Below are 18,524 nucleotides of genomic sequence, written 5' to 3' on the forward strand. Positions count from 1 at the left end.
ACTAATGGAACCTATTGATGCTAGAAATACCAGAGACAGCCCCCCCCCCCGATTTTAAAACAAATACACAAGTGCCCCCTGCACCTGTGAATCACATGAAGGAGCACTGTGTGTAAAAAGGGGCTGCGCTGCTGATCCCCCTCTAGAGATGTGTGTTGTCCTCATTCATGGTGGCTACAGAAGAGCCATGTATGTTTGTCCTGGAAAAAAGGAAAACTTGACCCTGGGACAGAACCAAGGAGCCCTCTCTTTGTGAGACGCACCTTCACATGTGAAGACGGCTATATAAAAGTCAGGGTGTTTCCAATGTGACCAAGAAGAAGAAATGAGGAAAGGGCTGCGTAGATAGGAGTCACCTCAAGTTCCAATGGCTGGTGTTTCTGGGACCGTCAGGGCAATGGGAAACAGAGTCAGACTTCAACCCTGTGTCCTTAAGGTGACTATTTTCCAGCCACCTCTATCTAGAGATAGAGAAGAAAAGCAGTGCTGCACTTGAACACTTTTGCTGTGGAGGTGAAACCTGCCCTGCAATGCTGACAATGGAAGCCCCAGCTGCCACTAACAGTAATCTTGGATTCACAGAGGATGCATGGAGAAACACTTTGCACCTCCCAGGAATTATTGTAACATACAGCCCTATGCACACAGGAGGGAGGGAGGGAGGGAGGGGGGAGGGGGGGAGAGAGAGAGCCTTTCATAATAGGCATTTTGCTGATATTCTGAAAGCCAGTGATTAATACAAATATTATTGAGGTCAGTGTGATGGGGGAATTGTTTAGGACTGTAAAAGGTAAGAGCAGCACTTTGTTCCCAGAAGCTAATTGGCAGCTGGATCGACCCTGCCTTATAAAAGAGTAAGAGGCTGTCGACTATATAGCTAAAGCAACATCAGACGAGACCACAATTTACAAAATAATTTCATTTCCCTCCTCATACACCATGTCTGCTGCAGTCTTTGAAATGAAGATCACAAGGCGATATTTATCCAGTGATTTGTTGTATGTAAATTTGTTACATTCTTTGAATGCATTGCCAGGCTTTCCGGCTTTGATTCACTTGCTGACTTCTATGATTTGCCTGCAACCCTTTGACTTGCCTCCCCATACAACCTGGAGTAATGAGTAGGGAGGGAAGTGTATATACATTCCCCCACACTGCAGAATAAAAATACAAGATACCAGTGTGCTGGGAACTAAAGCCTTTTAGTTTTATTTAACAATTGATTTATGACTCATGCCCCTAATTTGTTGTCAAGCTTCCCCAAACCCAGTGCTGGTTAGCTGATGCTTAGGAGAGACTGTGAGAAACTGTTGTCTCCTCATGTACCACATGTGGTGGACGTGTAGGAAAATAAGAGAATTCTGGGGCCTCGTCTATGATGAGCTGAAAAAAAATCTTTGGAACAACATTTTTTAAAAAAGCCAGAAGCATTTTTGTTAAGCATTGTTGGTAAAGATATCCCGAAAAACTTAAGAGAAATATTTCTATACACTACGGCGGTGGCCCAAACACTTGTAGCAAAGAACTGGAAAGGGAAAAATGTTCCAGCTATAATGGATTGGCAGAATAAGTTACAAGAATAAGTTCCACAAGAATATGTGGAAATGGCACAATTGACCAATAGCCTAAGGGGCAGACAAGAATTTGCACAAAAGTGGGATAAATACAAGAGATATGTACCAAAATATACCAATGGTTTTTCGTCTTTGGCAGCATTTGAATGACCTTGGATAAAGAAATACAGTGGTACCTCAGGTTACATACACTTCAGGTTACAGACGCTTCAGGTTACAGACTCCGCTAACCCAGAAATAGTGCTTCAGGTTAAGAACTTTGCTTCAGGATGAGAACAGAAACCGTGCAGCAGCACCACAGCAGCAGCAGGAGGCCCCATTAGCTAAAGTGGTGCTTCAGGTTAAGAACAGTTTCAGGTTAAGAACGGACCTCCGGAACGAATTAAGTACTTAACCTGAGGTACCACTGTATAGGAGAAATAAGATTAACGGTCAAATTGTTGTAATAATGTATTAGGGAATATATAAAGAATAGATTAATAATGGCAGGTACATTCACTATTAGAATAAAAGCATACAATGGGAATTGACAGGAAGTCCAAAGTTTTTATGATATTTTTTGTTAATAACTTTTGTTAATAATCTTTATTAATAATTGCGTAAAAAGTAGCATAAACACAGCTGAAGCTTAAGGTTTATAACTAGTATATGTTTTGTTTGTGTGCGCGTGTGTGTGTATATGATTGAAATCTCAATTTACGAGATGTACTATATATATGTAATGTATTATAAGACTATTAATAAAGCTTGTTACATTGCAAAGAGAGAGAGAAACTGTTGTCTCCTCCTGCCTCCCAGGGTGACTGAACCCTAGATCAAAGCCTTCAATCAATACAACACACGACCCTTTATTTTACATCACACACACACACATTACTGGTTTGCCAAAAAAAAAGGGCCTGGCATCATCACCCATTCTGATTATTTCCTACATGTGTATGCTACCCTTCACCCATAGATCTCAGGGTGGTTCTTCACAGCATGAAATGACAAGATAAAAACACAACATACATAATAAAAGTAAGAACAAGAATAAACCAAACCAATAATGCCCCCTCCCTCCCACAAACACAGGAGGGGGGAGGGCATGCAGATAGTCAGCAAGTTTGGGAAGACTGTTGAGGAATCCACACTGCCAGGGCCCCCCCCGGCCGGCTCCCTCCTCAGTCTCAGCTGGAAGGAGGTCCAAATCCACTCTTTACTACCTTGATGCTTTGGGGTGTCCACTGGGTTGTTTTGGGGGCGTAGCTGAGGATTCAGTCCCTAGGCATGAATAATTGCAGTACCAGGCATTAGGTCCTCATCTTGAATTGCCGGGAGAATGGCTTCTTCCTGTAGAAAGCAAAGCAGTTGGAAAGAGTGGTTTTGGCAATAAATATTTATCTTATAAAAGTTATATATGAGTGTACAGCGGTACCTCGGTTTTAGAACATCTCCGTTGCTGAACATTTCGGTTTTTGAACGCTGTGAACCTGGAAGTGAACGCTTCGGTTTTTGAACACGCCTCAGAAGTCGAACAGGAAACGCGGCTTCCGCTGAGTGCAAGATCCTGAGGCCCAAATGTCAGCTATTGAGTTTGTGGTTTTCAAACATTTCAGAACTAGAATGGTCTTCCAGAATGGATTACGTTCAAAAACCGAGGTACCACTGTATAAATAAACACAGTTCCTTCTTGCAGCCACAAAAACCTCTAAAATTATCCAGCACAAATTACTGAACCCGTGTGACTCATTAATTTGTGTTACAATATATAGCTTACTTTTCCAATTGAGTTTGCAGTTGAGTGGTAATAGTTGGCTTCTCCACTGAGAACTGAGCTAGACTGGTGAAGAAAAAGCGATTTATATGTGTTGTATGTGCGATATAACATTGTGCCACTAGATGGCGATGTGGAGTCCCGTTTTTCTCTACCTGCTTTCCCTGTTTAAATTTACAGTGCTTTAAACTGAAACGCTTCTTTGATATGTCTACATACAACACATATAAAATGCTTTTTCTTTACCAGTCTAGCCGAGTCCTTGGGAGAAAGGCGATGGCAAACCTAGACAACATCTTAAAAAGCAGAGACATCACCTTGCCAACAAAGGTCCGTATAGTAAAAGCCATGGTTTTCCCAGTAGTGATGTATGGAAGTGAGAGCTGGACCATAAAGAAGGCTGATCGCCGAAGAATTGATGCTTTTGAATTATGGTGCTGGAGGAGACTCTTGAGAGTCCCATGGACTGCAAGAAGATCAAACCTCTCCATTCTGAAGGAAATCAGCCCTGAGTGCTCACTGGAAGGACAGATCGTGAAGCTGAGGCTCCAATACTTTGGCCACCTCATGAGAAGAGAGGACTCCCTGGAAAAGACCCTGATGTTGGGAAAGATGGAGGGCACAAGGAGAAGGGGACGACAGAGAATGAGATGGTTGGATGGTGTTCTTGAATCTACTAGCATGAGTTTGATCAAACTGCGGGAGGCAGTGGAGGACAGAAGTGCCTGGCGTGCTCTGGTCCATGGGGTCACGAAGAGTCGGACACGACTAAACGACTAAACAACAACAGCCGAGTCCTAGAACCAGCCTGAATCTTTCCCTGTTAGAATTGCTTTTTTATTCTTGATGTTATTGTTATTTCTGGCAAGTATAGCAACAAAATACTCGTGAACTTAAGAATCTGGGGAATAAGAAGAATGCTTAGCAGTTTTATAAAGTTATTTCAAGTGTTTTGTGCATGTCTCAGTAATGTTTACGACAGCCTAGTAATCATTTTTATGTTGTGAGTGCTGGTGGGTGGGGATGCTAAAACAAAATACTGGCTTGCCTAAGACCATATGAAAAGTCACTGGGAGTTCATTTTTCAGAAACCAGTCCCTGTGACTTCAGTGGGAATTATCAACTTTGAGTGAGTTTAGAACTTCCCCCCTGTTGGTAGTGTTTGAACAATGGACTTCACTGCTTATATGCATAACCTACAGTAGCTCAACATTCTTTGAAATGCAATTCAATCCATCTCCAGTTCATACTGTAGTAAAGAACAGTGCTCAAGATCATCATGATGATTGCAGCGAACACAATTCGTGTGGACAAATTCACAGATTAATGCCGATTTGCCCTCAAGTAAGCAAGGATGGCATTTGCTACCAATTTCTAAGCCATCCAGGCAGGTTTTTTAGACATCACATTCACATTTCAAAATATAATATGAAATCCATGAAGATGCCCAGGTTAGATGCTTCTGCCTTTAGGGATAAACAAATATCAGCTGGAAGCAGTTGTAGCAAATCTTTTAGCACTAAAAGCAGAAAAATGTAGCCTTAATATTGCATTCAGCTCCCTCTTGGGTTTATCTTCATGTTTAAAGTTGTCCTTCATTTCATCAGCACTTACAAAACAAGCAGCTGCTTATGCCACTCAGGCTGCCAGGCACAACTTAGAGGAGGGCTTCACAATAAACAACTTAAAGCTGATTTTTGTAAGCCACACTGAGAGACTCTTTGGCTAAAGGCGGAGCATAAAGGTAAAGGTAAAGGTACCCCTGCCTGTACGGGCCAGTCGTGACCGACTCTGGGGTTGCGTGCTCATCTCGCTTAAGAGGCCGGGAGCCAGCGCTGTCCGGAGACACTTCCGGGTCATGTGGCCAGTGTGACGAAGCTGCTCTGGCGAGCCTGCACCAGCGCAGCACACGGAAACGCCGTTACCTTTCCTGCTATAAAGCGGTCCCTATTTATCTACTTGCACCTGGGGGTGCTTTTGAACTGCTAGGTGAGCAGGAGCTGGAACCGAACGACGGGAGCTCACCCCGCCACGGGGATTCGAACCACCGACCATACGATTGGCAAGTCCTAGGCACTGAGGTTTTACCCACAGCTCCACCCACGTCAAAGGGCAGAGCATAGATTCATTAAATAAATGCATAAATAAAATGCAGGAAATGGACAGCACTGCCTCCATATTTTGGGGGGCTGGTCAGGGACGCGGACTTATAAAAAATATTGGGGGGGCCCGGGAAAGCTCGTGAAATGCAAATAAGCTCATGAATATGCAAATAAAGTGGCGCCGCCCCCTCGTGAGCGAATAGGGGAGAGCGTGCTGCTGCCTATTTATCAGCTCCGGAACAGCTGATAGGCGGGAAACCTGGGGCTAGAGGCAGGAGCCCCCGCCCCCGGGGATTCCCTAATCTCGCGGGGGACGGCCGGGGCTCTCCAACTAGGGCGCGCGGCTGGCTGGCTGGCTGGCGAGGGAGCAGGTGGGGAGGAGGCGGGGGACGGCGGCGGCGCTCTGCTGGAGGGGCGCCCGAGATTATTGGGGGGGCTGAGCCCCCCCAAAAAATTTTTTGAGGGGGCTCAAGCCCCCTCAAGCCCCATGGAGTCGGCGCCTATGGGGCTGGTACCCTCTGATAAAGGGAACATTTGCTGCCAGAAGACCAAGTGAGTGTGAGGTTTGTCCATTCCGTCTGTTCTCAAGCAGGGGGTGTGTGGTTTTGCTTGCGTGTTTGCAGAAGAGCCATGTTGGCTGTTTGGGTTAACATACTAAAGGGGCAATCCTATGGCAAGATCTACCAGGATAAGTAGCTTAGGATGCAGCAGATCTCCAGCTCAGCAGTCTGATACCCAGCGTAGCCACCATTAACTCCCTAACCCTGGAGGTTAGGGACCTGGAGGTAAGCCGACAATATGCCAGTATAACTTGCTCATCCTGGCTCTGCTGGGACTCAGCTGCTGAGCTGAAGCCGTCTGAGCCAAGGCCAGCGCAAGTCCCCAGGAAGGGATGCTCCAGGAGCCATAGTGGGGGCAGGACCAGAACGGAGGCACTCAGGCTGGATCCTAAGCCAATTCAGCTTTGTCACATGACCTGGCAGCCTGCCATAGAACACTATTTTAAAGGTTCATTTTCCTTCTGCCAGGCTTATGCAGAGTAGTCGCAGCTGAACAGGGTTTAGATCTGATGTAACCTTAAAGGTAAAGGTAAAGGTACCCCTGCCCGAGCGGGCCAGTCTTGACAGACTCTGGGGTTTGTGCGCCCATCTCACATCTATAGGCCGGGGGCCAGCGCTGTCCGGAGACACTTCCGGGTCACGTGGCCAGCGTGACAAAGCTGCATCTGGCGAGCCAGCGCAGCACACGGAACGCCGTTTACCTTCCCGCTGGTAAGCGGTACCTATTTATCTACTTGCACCCGGGGGTGCTTTCGAACTGCTAGGTTGGCAGGCGCTGGGACCGAACAACGGGAGCGCACCCCGCCGCGGGGATTCGAACCGCCGACCTTTCGATCGGCAAGCCCTAGGCGCTGAGGCTTTTACCCACAGCGCCACCCGCGTCCCTGATGTAACCTTATGCAGCCTTAATTTATGCCACTTTGCTTTATGCCAGCTTCTTGTGCATATGATTGCTCCCTAAAAAGGCAAGCGTAGGCATAATCACTTAGGGTGCAAGAACTTAATTCAGCTATTTTACTATATAATAACATGTTTCAAAGGTGATTTGGGAGTGAGGAATGGGACCAGATTTCATGAATATATGAATGTGGCATCATGTATGCGCTGGAAGATATGAATTTATGCAGGATTCCTTCCATATTTATGTACCCAAAGAGGTGCAAGGATCACATGTTCATAGCTTCAATTCTTTCCAGGTCAGCATTACTGAGCTTGTAAAGCCTACCAGAGGTTTTCAACCTTTTTGAGTCCATGGCTCCCTTGACCAACTACATCCTTTCTGTGGCTCCCCTGTGGGGCTCAGGAGCCCAGTTAGGTCCCCCCTTGCCTGCAGAGCTGGCAGCCCCTCACCTTTTTCGAACACCCACCCTGTGGAGCGTTCCTTCAGCCTCCTCTCCTCTCCCCCCTCCTTGGGAGTCCTCTGGTCAGCCACTGCTGCCTGTGGGATGTGAAACACAAGAGCAGTCAAGTACAACATTCCTAGAGTGTACATGTTTAGACATGGGGAGGAATGTTTGTCCAGCCAGCAGGTCAACTTCCTGTTTCCTTCTGGGCTGGGACAGACTTCCTCTGCATGTGACTAGAGTGGGCGTGGCCTCACCTGTGCAGGTAATGACAAAAGCAGAGGGCAGGGCAGGGCAGCCATCTCTCTCTCTATGACTATTTTCGTCTAAGAAGCAACATCTGCTTAGCCAAAGATGCTCTCTTGGCTTCCAGCCAAGGGAGGACAAAGGGACTGTCTCTTTATGGAATAGTTTCCAGGTATATGTTACTTTTCTAAGATAAGTCTGCCTTCTGGGATCCGATTGTGAACCCTAACCTTAATTGGTCCATTCAATAGAACACTCCTGTTTTCCTCTCATAGACTCCAACATTTCTCCGATGAAAGTAGGGACGTCCCATTCCATAACAACAATTTTACTATTTATACCCCACACATCTTACTGCATTGCCCCAGCCACTCTGGGAAGCTTCCAACATATATAAAAACATAATAAAACATTAAACATTAAAAAACCTTTCCTATACAGGATGGCCTTCAGGCAGCTTGGGGGGGGGTCAGATAACTCCATATCCTCCAACATTTCTGCAATGAAACTAGGCACATCCTGAGGAAAAGTGGGACATTCTGGGATCAAATCAGAAACTGGGATGGCTTTTCTAAATCAGGGACATTCCTGGAAAATAGGGGCGCTTGGAGGGTCTGTCCTTTCCTCAATTGTTTTAGCAGCCAAAATAAGTCAGGTTAAAATTCCCAGCACAGTGAATAAATTACAAAAGCAGCTCAATATACATCTTTGATACCAGGGATTCCCAGAGTGGCTTACAATTGCACACAATCACAAAAACTTAATTCACTATATAGCATACAAGTTAAACAGCAATAATAATTAAAACTCAACCCTGCACAGCACTGAATACCACACAAAAAACAAAAACAAAAAAACCACTCGAACAAAACCGTTTTCATTTTCCACCTGAGCGTGCTAAGTGATGGAGCAAGTTGAACCTCCTGGCCTTTACTACTGGCTAGCTCTCTCTTCCACCATCTGACGGCTGCCACTGAGAAAAGGCCCAACTGTACAACCCCATTTCACAAGGCAAAGGGATCCACAGTGGAGTGCCTCCCAATTATCTCAGCAGGTTCACATGGCTGGAGGCAGTCCTTTGGATAGTCTGGTCTCAGGCATTTTAGGCGAAAATGAATTGCGCTGGGAAACCTACTGGAAGTCAGCACAACTGATCCAACATATGACTAACCTCTCTCTTTGTTGCCATATTTTGCAGTAATTGCAGTTTCTGAACACTCTTAAAGGTCAGTCTTACATACAGGACATGACAGCAGTCCAATCGCAAAGCAACCCATGCATGCAATTGTGTAAATATCAGTTTTCTCTAGAAAACGCTGCCATTGGCCTGCTAGTCAAAGAATGTAAAGGACAACCCTGCCAGCAACTACTACCTCTTTTTTTGAGAGCAAAGCCAGGCCCAGGAGCCCCGGAAGTGACATACTTGCTTTTTTTTAAGGAATAAGTCAACTCAATTCAAGCTTTTTTCCAGATGTGCCTTCCTTCTTTCCATCAGTAATACCCACCTTCATGTTTATCAATAGTCATTTGTTCATTCATTTGTTCATTCATTCATTCATTCAATTTATTTCCTACCCTGCCTCCCAAAAGAGCCCAAGGCAGCAAACACACAAGTGCAAAAACAGTCAAAACATCTAAAACCAATCACAATACAGATGCAGACGAGGAAAGATCGCTGTTTTAAAAGGTTTGTTGACAGAGGAAGATCTTCAGCAGGCGCCAACAAGACAACAGAGACAATGTCTGAAGGGCATTCCAAGTGAAGGTGCCACAACACTAAAGACCCTGTTCCTTCACTGTGCAGAACAGACCTCTGATAAGACGGTTTTGGCAGGAGGCCTCTCCTGCAGAGCATATAAAACAATATAATTAAGTGAGTATGAGTTGATAAGGCTGAAAAAAGCACTCCCCTAACTCAGATTTCTTCTTCATCCCCCTTTCAGACATTTATTGCCGTTCCCAGGAGAGATCTTGGGTGAAGCAGAGAGCTAATTATTGTGAAAGCATCTAATTTGCTTTTAACACAAAGACTGTTAGGAATAAAATGAGAGTGGGGAAATGCAGCAGATGTATTTAAAATAACACAGTTTGTACGTTTTTGTTTTTGTTTTGGTCTGTGATCATGTAACTTGTAGCTAAGTGAAAATTAAAGTTTTGGGCATTGCCATGCCTTAGTAGATATCAAAAAAGCAGATAAATTCAACTTTGCTGGGCACTTGACTTACTTGCTGGGCACTTAACCTACTAAGGTATGCCATAAGGAATTGTTATTATTAAAGTTCTTGTTGCCATTTTTGCCAACGTCTTCCTGGACGCATTCTATCATTCCGCTATCATTTTATCTTGCTGCTACACTGCCAAGCCTTCCTGCTTTATTAGAAACCCAATTTAGGTCTTCTGCCCAAACAAGCTTTTTTGAATCAATTCCATATTAAGCTTTTTCCCCACGGAGGGTTTAAGGTGCATCCCAATCCAAGTTCATACATCAGCAAAGAATTAGAGACAGGATGAGAAGATAACTTAGAGAAAAAGAAGCCGGCTGTGACCTTGCATATCATATCTTCAACGTTTCTCAGTGATTTAAAATGCCATTTTGGTTAGCCATTCTTACAGAGGCTGAATGAAACCAGGACAATAAAATGTTATTTAAAGGTACTGAAATAAAAGACTTTGGAGTGGGGAGGGAGAATACTTCTATGAGGTATAATTTTTAGCCAGCAAATAAAATATATACCCTTGTTTGGATTTTGTTCTGGGAAGCAGCAAATATACATGATCTACCAAAAAACATTTTAGAAATTCAGTAAGCAAAAGCAGAGAAAATGTATTTTCAGTTTTTGTTTTCAAAATGCTTAATACTATTTCTACTTGTTAATCATAATGTGCTGCTAACTGTAAAATCTATGCATAGCTTTTCTAACATCACAAGGAAGGTACATGTACTGAGGTTATGTCCAGAATATCAGGTGAAAGAGGTACCTGTTGTGGCAGCATGCCACCTACAATTTCTTCTGAGTGCAAGTTTCATTTTTTATATTGCAATCTAACTTAGCGTTACCAGACATCCCCATTTCCCAGGGACAATCCCTGGATTTGCGAATAAGTCCCCGGACAAATTCCATCCATAGAATGTCCCCAGATTTCATCTGATGCCCCCGGGAAACACAGCAGTGGCAGTCTCAGCAGCCCGGAGCAGTTGGCTCTGGCTGGCTTCAGGAGCTGCTCAGAAGTCCCCATATGATGGTGGTGCAGGGACTCTAAGATGCAGCTTCTGGGCTGCCTTCACCTTCCCTGACCCCAGCAACTAAGCTGTGAAGGGAGGCTTCATGCTGCCTATCGGAGCAGCCTCCCAATTCCCCCTTGCGTGCAAGCAGGAGGGGGCAGGGATCTCTCAGGTAGGCAATGGGAAGCCTCCCTTCCCAGCCGAGGGATCCCTGCCCCCTCCTGCTTGCACGCAAGGGGGAGTGCGATTGGGGCTGCTCCGGTGGGAAGGGAGGCATCCCGCTGCCCAAGCCTCACCGCCACTGCCACTCTCGACCCTCCTTCTCCGCCTTCCATGCCTGACCCACCATGCACTGCTTCCCCACCACCAGCACCAAAGAACCAACAACTGAGGGGCTGCCCAGGCTCACGGAGAAAGAAGATAGAAGCCTTGGAGGAAGGGGAGATGTGGCGGTTGAGGTCAAGGTGGCAGCCACCCCTCTGCAGCACCCCCATCGCTGCAGCGTCAACTTCCGAATGTGTGTGTATGTATGTATTTAAAGTGTCCCTGGATTCATTGAAAAAAATCTGGTAACCTTACTATATGAACCATCTATTCTTCATTTCTGAATCACAATTTTTTCCTGTCGGCTATTATGAAAACAATCACAAAAACAGGTAAAAGGGGAAAGAAAAATGTTTGTACTTTTATTTATTTTTTTACCCTAATATATATATATTGTCTCCCTCCTGCTTTCTCTCATTTTAATAAAAAACAAAGAACCAATGTATTGGGCCAATATATATGCAAGTCTGAACACAGGTAGAAGGAACCATAAGAGTAGCTGACACCTATCATTAGTATTTCATGCACAAACTTGGTAAAGTACATGCAAAAACATCAGATACGCTAGTGCTGATTGAAAGAGCCTTGGCCTACAGCCAAGAGCTCCACAGCTGGGATCTGGCCTGGCTGCCACTGGTAGAGATAAGGAGTGCGGAGGAGGACAAACTACCTAGGGATACTTAGAAGTTCGTGCAAGGTGCTTTTGCAAAAGCTGTTTTGCATTTCTCATATCTAAAAGGGCCTAGAAATGAAATTGCAAAATAAAATTGAGGCCAACAGTAAAAATGAGTCCTGATTATTTGTGATCCCGTGAGAAGGAAAATTTTGTTTTGTATAATCAGAAGCAGCTTCTTGTTGCTAGTGACGGGTATTCAAATTTACATCCCTTTTCTTAGAACTGGGAGCAGCTGATGCTGTTTCTATATCACCATATTGTTTCATGACACCCCCATCTCTGAGCAGTGTGAGATTCCAGGGGTTCTGGGCACTTACCCAGGGTTGGTGTTTCCTTTGGGAATTGAAGCACAGCAGAGTCTGTGGTGTCTTTAAGATATATGGTTTATTTACACATATATGCAACCTGAGCCTGCAGTGGAGGAGTTCACAGCGTCAACACCTCAAAAGTGTCTTGTTTCTGCTTCAAGCAGAAATCAGCCATGGCCCTCTCTCCCTCTGCTTTTCCAGCCTCTAGCTTTTTTCTCTAGGTCACATCACAGCAAACTGTGTCCTAATACTCTGGCTTTATCTGTTGAGAGAAGGGGGCTCCATCCATTTGCCATCTAGCAGGAGCCCTTTGACCCTTTGCACACTTAAGTACCCTAAGTACATCACTCAGGAAGCCAGGCAGGCTTGATTAGCTTGCAACACGTTGGGTGTCGGGGTCAGAAGTGTCTGGCACACAGTTTAGAACCCCAAGCCTTTATTAAATTCTAACACTTGCTGGATCCAGGGATTTAGAGGTCTGGCACCCACAAACTGGTAGCAATATGATGAACATTTACTAAGTGCATTAGTCCTTCAAGCCCAGAAGTGGCTCTTGAAGCCCAGATATTTGATGTAATGTAATTGTAGATGACAGGGCTGCACTCAGGACCACGTACCTGCAAAGCAGGTGGTCTACACTGGGGCCTAATTTGATCAGTAGAATGCTTGGGACCTGGTGGGTGGGGCTTGTGTGTCCTGCTCTGGAATCAGCCCCTCCCTACTTTAAGTTTCCGTCAAGAGGGACCAAGGTGGAATGTTTTTAATTTTTTTTAAAAAACTACATTGAATTTGGCATAGCTCACTGTCACCATCTACTGTCACATTTGTATATTGCACTATACAATACTTCACATTTGTATATTGCACTATACAATACAATACTTCTGCTTCATTGACTATGCAAAAGCCTTTGACTGTGTTGACCACAGCAAACTATGGCAAGTTCTTAAAGAAATGGGAGTGCCTGATCACCTCATCTGTCTCCTGCGAAATCTCTATGTGGGACAAGAAGCTACAGTTAGAACTGGATATGGAACAACTGATTGGTTCCAAATTGGGAAAGGAGTACGGCAAGGCTGTATATTGTCTCCCTGCTTATTTAACTTATATGCAGAATTCATCATGCGAAAGGCTGGGCTGGATGAATCCCAAGCTGGAATTAAGATTGCCGGAAGAAATATCAACAACCTCAGATATGCAGATGACACAACCTTGATGGCAGAAAGTGAAGAGGAATTAAAGAACCTTTTAATGAGGGTGAAAGAGGAGAGCGCAAAATATGGTCTGAAGCTCAACATCAAAAAAACGAAGATCATGGCCACTGGGCCCATCACCTCCTGGCAAATAGAAGGGGAAGAAATGGAGGCAGTGAGAGATTTTACTTTCTTGGGCTCCATGATCAGTGCAGATGGTGACAGCAGTCACGAAATTAAAAGACGCCTGCTCCTTGGGAGAAAGGCGATGGCAAACCTAGACAACATCTTAAAAAGCAGAGACATCACCTTGCCAACAAAGGTCCGTATAGTAAAAGCCATGGTTTTCCCAGTAGTGATGTATGGAAGTGAGAGCTGGACCATAAAGAAGGCTGATCGCCGAAGAATTGATGCTTTTGAATTATGGTGCTGGAGGAGACTCTTGAGAGTCCCATGGACTGCAAGAAGATCAAACCTTTCCATTCTGAAGGAAATCAGCCCTGAGCGCTCACTGGAAGGACAGATCGTGAAGCTGAGGCTCCAATACTTTGGCCACCTCATGAGAAGAGAAGACTCCCTGGAAAAGACACTGATGTTGGGAAAGATGGAGGGCACAAGGAGAAGGGGACGACAGAGAATGAGATGGTTGGATGGTGTCCTTGAAGCTACTAGCATGAGTTTGATCAAACTGCGGGAGGCAGTGGAGGACAGAAGTGCCTGGCGTGCTCTGGTCCATGGGGTCACGAAGAGTCGGACACGACTAAACGACTAAACAACAACAACAATTTGCTGCTGTATAGCAGAGTCTCAAATTTCTCTTCTTGTTTCTTGCCTCAGACTTGCCTCATGTTGTATTTAGTTTCTGTCATCATGTTGTTTTGTTACAGTTGTCTTTATTATTAAAGCTTAGTTTACATTTATGCAAGCGACTTATCTGTCTCAAAGAAAAACAAACTCTGCTGAGGAAAGGTGTTGAATGTCCTAAACTGCGTCTGTGAGGGGGTATTCCCAGTTTGCCAGGAGGATTAATTTGTTAATCACCCCCCCACACACAACAGTTATAGTCCTTATAAAAGCCACAGAGACCCTGTTGCCATTTGTATTTTGCTTGTCCTCACCGTCTTCTGTTTATTACAGGGTTGGGGAATCTTTTTGCTGTTGAGCACTATACTCCCTCAGGAATTATCTATCTAACCAAAGCAGATGGTTGATGAAAGCAGGGGTAAAATGTTCTGGATTAACTAATCTGGAACAAAGACTGACCTGCTTCAATTTCCAGCATAGCTACCACAACTTAGAATTCCCAAACCCATGCAGTCCTGCTGGGTTTGATAGGATTACTCACAAATAAGTATTCAGGTTATGTGTTTATTTTTTTAGTACAACAGATCAATACAAGAACTCTTTGGGCGAACAAGGAAAGGTAATTCCTTTCTGACCTAGGCTGTAATACCATGCATACTGACATGGGAGCATGGAAGTTGCAAAAGCAGTTCCCTCCATCCATTCACTTTGGGGACCTGCACGTTCATGGTGCGAGGCCACTTATTCCTGGCTGCATCTGGGTACCATTTCCCCCCCTTTCGCTTAGAATACTCAAATGTGAAGCCCTGAAGGTTTAGGTTCAGACATCATTAGTCATGACAACATTATGAAGACAAATCAGAGTGAAGACAATGTTTTCTGTCCTCGCCCCAAATTGAAGAAAAATAAAAAAGAAGCATCCAGCAGCCGTCAGGAATATGCTCACCAGCCTACAAACTGGTTGGCAAAAATGAGGCATTTCAGCTCAGCACGATTGAATTTGTATTTATTCCTTATTACCCTGTCTTCTTGTTCTTATCTTTGTTATCTCCCTCACTGGCAACATTTTGATTATAAACTGATAGTCTTCCAGCGCTCCCCCCCCAAAAAAAAATGCTTAGGGGTACTCTCATTTTCCTACTCATATTGAAATACTGCCCCTCAATGAGGCCAAACGTAGATTCACAAAATGTTTAGGGGTGTGCATACCCCTGCGTCCCCCCAGAAAAAAAGCACTGCAGTCTTCATTGTATAGAGCAGATGTTTTTCTTACACATGTAATTTGCCATTGAGCTCTACATCACCATCTGGTGTCACCTTTTTATAATGCACTTACAACGTTATAATTGCAGCTGTGTAGCAGAGTCCTTATTTAGCCTTGCTTTATGGAAAGGAAAGTCTTCACATGCAGAGCAGCACACACCAGAAATCTAAAGTGAATAAAAATTCATTCATTCATTCATTTACTCACAAACCAAGTTTTGTACTAAAGGTTCTTAAAGATGAGCACCCGGTGATAGCAAGTCTATATGTATAGCTGAAATGTCAAGATGTCAACAGACAGGTAAGCACATTCTGAAGAAGAACAGTCAATTTGCTTCTGAAGGGCAGGAGGCTGCCTGCCTTTCATGGTGCATTATTCTCAAGTATGATCAGACATAATGAACACCATGGCAAACTCACTGTAGACTATCATTGTAAATGATCATATAAAACTAAAATGCCTCTATTGTAAGAATGTATGCTGCACCAAATGCTCACTGATTTCTATATTTGCTTGAAAATGAGCATATCTAAAGTTAAGGCAATTATCCCCCCCACACACAAAGAAACCCCCCACCTTGATTATGTCCCCCCCTGCTCTTGAGGGCCCTTTGGTTTCCCTACTGCTGCTGCTGTTTCATACAATGCACTTCATTCTTCTTCTTCAACCATACTTTTTTCATCAGCTTTCTCTATCATTTTATCTTATTGGCTGTGGCATCGCATAATTTGTATATGGATGTCTATGGCACTGTTTCAGATGTAGCATTTTGATGTAATTGGCCAAAAAACCCAAACCCACCCCGTCACTAGCAGCAAGGAGGCTAAATAGGAATGAAAGTAAATAAGAATAAAAACAGGACTGAGAAATACCTGCAGCCCCAAGATGGAAAGTGTGTCACACTAAAAACAACATGAACAAATGAAAGAAGAAAAGTAAAATTAAATGAATTCAAAACTTAACACAAAGCTAGGTAAGGAGTTTTAATTTTAAATAAAACATTCACAAAGGAAAGGAAAGGAAAGGAAAGGAAAGGAAAGGAAAGGAAAGGAAAGGAAAGGAAAGGAAGAGGCATCACACTTACTATTTAGCCACCTTAACCTTTGTAAATCGCAGGCAGGTTGAAAAGCGAAAGATCATACAAGTAATTTTCAGAATGAAATAAACAATGTCTTACTGTGTTCTTTGGTTTGCCTTAGGGCCTACCTGTATGAAAAACTGCTAAAACTTGCTTGTAGATATGGAATCAGAACGATAATCCAGATATATGCAGGCTGCTCTTATATATAATCTGGAAGTGTAAACAAAATAAACTATAATATTATTGACTTCATCCTGACCCCACATGTGAGCAATGTAACATTCACAATGTTATGTACTGAAGTTCTCACCCTGGGCCAGCAGGGGGATACTGTAGATAGTTCAGGTCCACATATTCAAATAAGGGATCGAAAGTGATGTTCAGTGATTGGATAGTTACAGAAAATGGTTACTGTTGCGTTCTAGTGGAGCTCTATATAAGCAGGCTAGCTGAACCCTTCAGTTCAGTTCAGTTCTGGCCTGTGAATAAACAAGAGCTGTTTGAAGAATCGCTGTGTCTTCTGATATGTTCACCCACAACTTAACACACAATTTGGTGGGTCAGTTTAGATAGCTTGCTAATCTTAACACAAAAGGGGGGGGGAGAGATTTAAATTAGTGGAGAATTAACTTTTCCAGGTGTTGAATGTGGCTTCCGGACAAGATTTAGCAATAAGTTTGAACAGACACGAAAGAGCACAACAGCGCACAGCATGAAAGCCAATAGCATCCAGCAACAGTTAATACCAAATGCTTGCAAATCTTTAAATGTGTGGCAGGTGTCTTCCAGCAACACTAGTGAAGCACATGTCCTGCTAAATCCTCTTCCTCCCCATCCATATATACAGTATGCCTCATCCCTGGGGAAGAGCTCCAGCAGAGACAGGCCTCTCTGCTGGCTGGGGGAAAATGTGCATAACCTATTTTCCCACTAGGGTTGGGAGCAGGGTCTGAACAGAACAAAATAATATGTACAAAGGGGGGGGGGGCTGCATGCAGCTCAATTGGATACTTTAGATTAATCCACAGAGCATAACATTTTCAAGATGCTGTACAGAATTTTTTATGCCACTTACATGCACAATGGCTTCTAAGTAGTTTACAAATAAAAAAATCAATTATAAAATCCATACATAATTAGAATCAGAATAAAACAATTCTGACAGGGCAGTCTAAAACATTCCTAATTCTAAAATGCAGTAAACTAAGCCAGTTAAAATACATACTAATTGAAACAGTTTAAAAATTAAAATAAATCAAAAGTTCAAGTGCAGGGGAATGTTTGTCTAAGCAGGTGTGTCTTCAAGAGCCCATGAAATGTCAATACTGATGGGGAAATCTTATGACACCATAAGCTAATAATCACCAGTCTGCGGCAAAACTAACTGGATTTCATTTGCTGATGTTAATGCCTTTAAGGAGGAATGAAATACTGTTTTAAAGTAGTGTTTCAAAACAGAAATCATGCAGCCAGTTCCAACTACTGGAAATCTCTTCAGTCCAAGATTCAAAGCCCAACTTGATAGCATTGCTCCTGCATCTGAAAGCACTACTGGGACTCAGTACTGTGAAAATGATTTTAACTGGGCTGCTGAAATGGTGGGGTCTTTTTCTGCTCGTATTGTGCTTTATGATTGTGCTGGGTTGACTATTGTTTTCATATAGTATGCCAGGTACTTTTAGGTTCCTAGTTGTCTTCACATTCCAATTGTGTTTGTTTTACATTGCTATGTTGTTTAGTTTGTGCATTGTGTCTTCTAATTTTTGAAGATGATTCTATACGAAACTTGCTAATTTCATACAAATTGATCACAAAACAAAAGGGGAGAGTAACTGAATAATTCTATTTTACCCACACCAGTAATGACTGTACTTTTGCCATAATTTCCCAACATCTGCAACTTTTGTCCAATTCTGCGTACATATTTTAAAAGTTTTAAAATGTTCCATTAAAAAAATAATCAAAATTTAGTGGTTTCAAACATGAAAGCCCCTATGCCTATTTGCTTGGAAGTTGGCAGGATTTATCCACATACTGTAGTAGCAACTGTTATTTCTGAAAATGTTGATC

General features: G+C 43.5%; 1 long non-coding RNA gene across 1 annotated transcript in view; it reads right to left on the reverse strand.

Moving 5' to 3' along the window:
• LOC309531754 overlaps positions 1–16,657 on the reverse strand; it is a 29,001-nt gene extending 12,344 nt beyond the window's left edge. Inside the window, exons 1-2 of the long non-coding RNA XR_014219427.1 lie at positions 16,551–16,657; positions 2,780–2,906 (exon numbers count right to left, since the gene is read on the reverse strand). This is a non-coding gene — a long non-coding RNA (uncharacterized lncRNA). The remainder of the gene's footprint in view (positions 1–2,779; positions 2,907–16,550) is intronic.
• Positions 16,658–18,524: the final 1,867 nt, after the last annotated feature.

This window comes from Podarcis vaucheri, assembly GCF_965113315.1.
Source record: "Podarcis vaucheri genome assembly, chromosome: 4".
Taxonomy (NCBI): Eukaryota; Metazoa; Chordata; class Lepidosauria; order Squamata; family Lacertidae; genus Podarcis; species Podarcis vaucheri.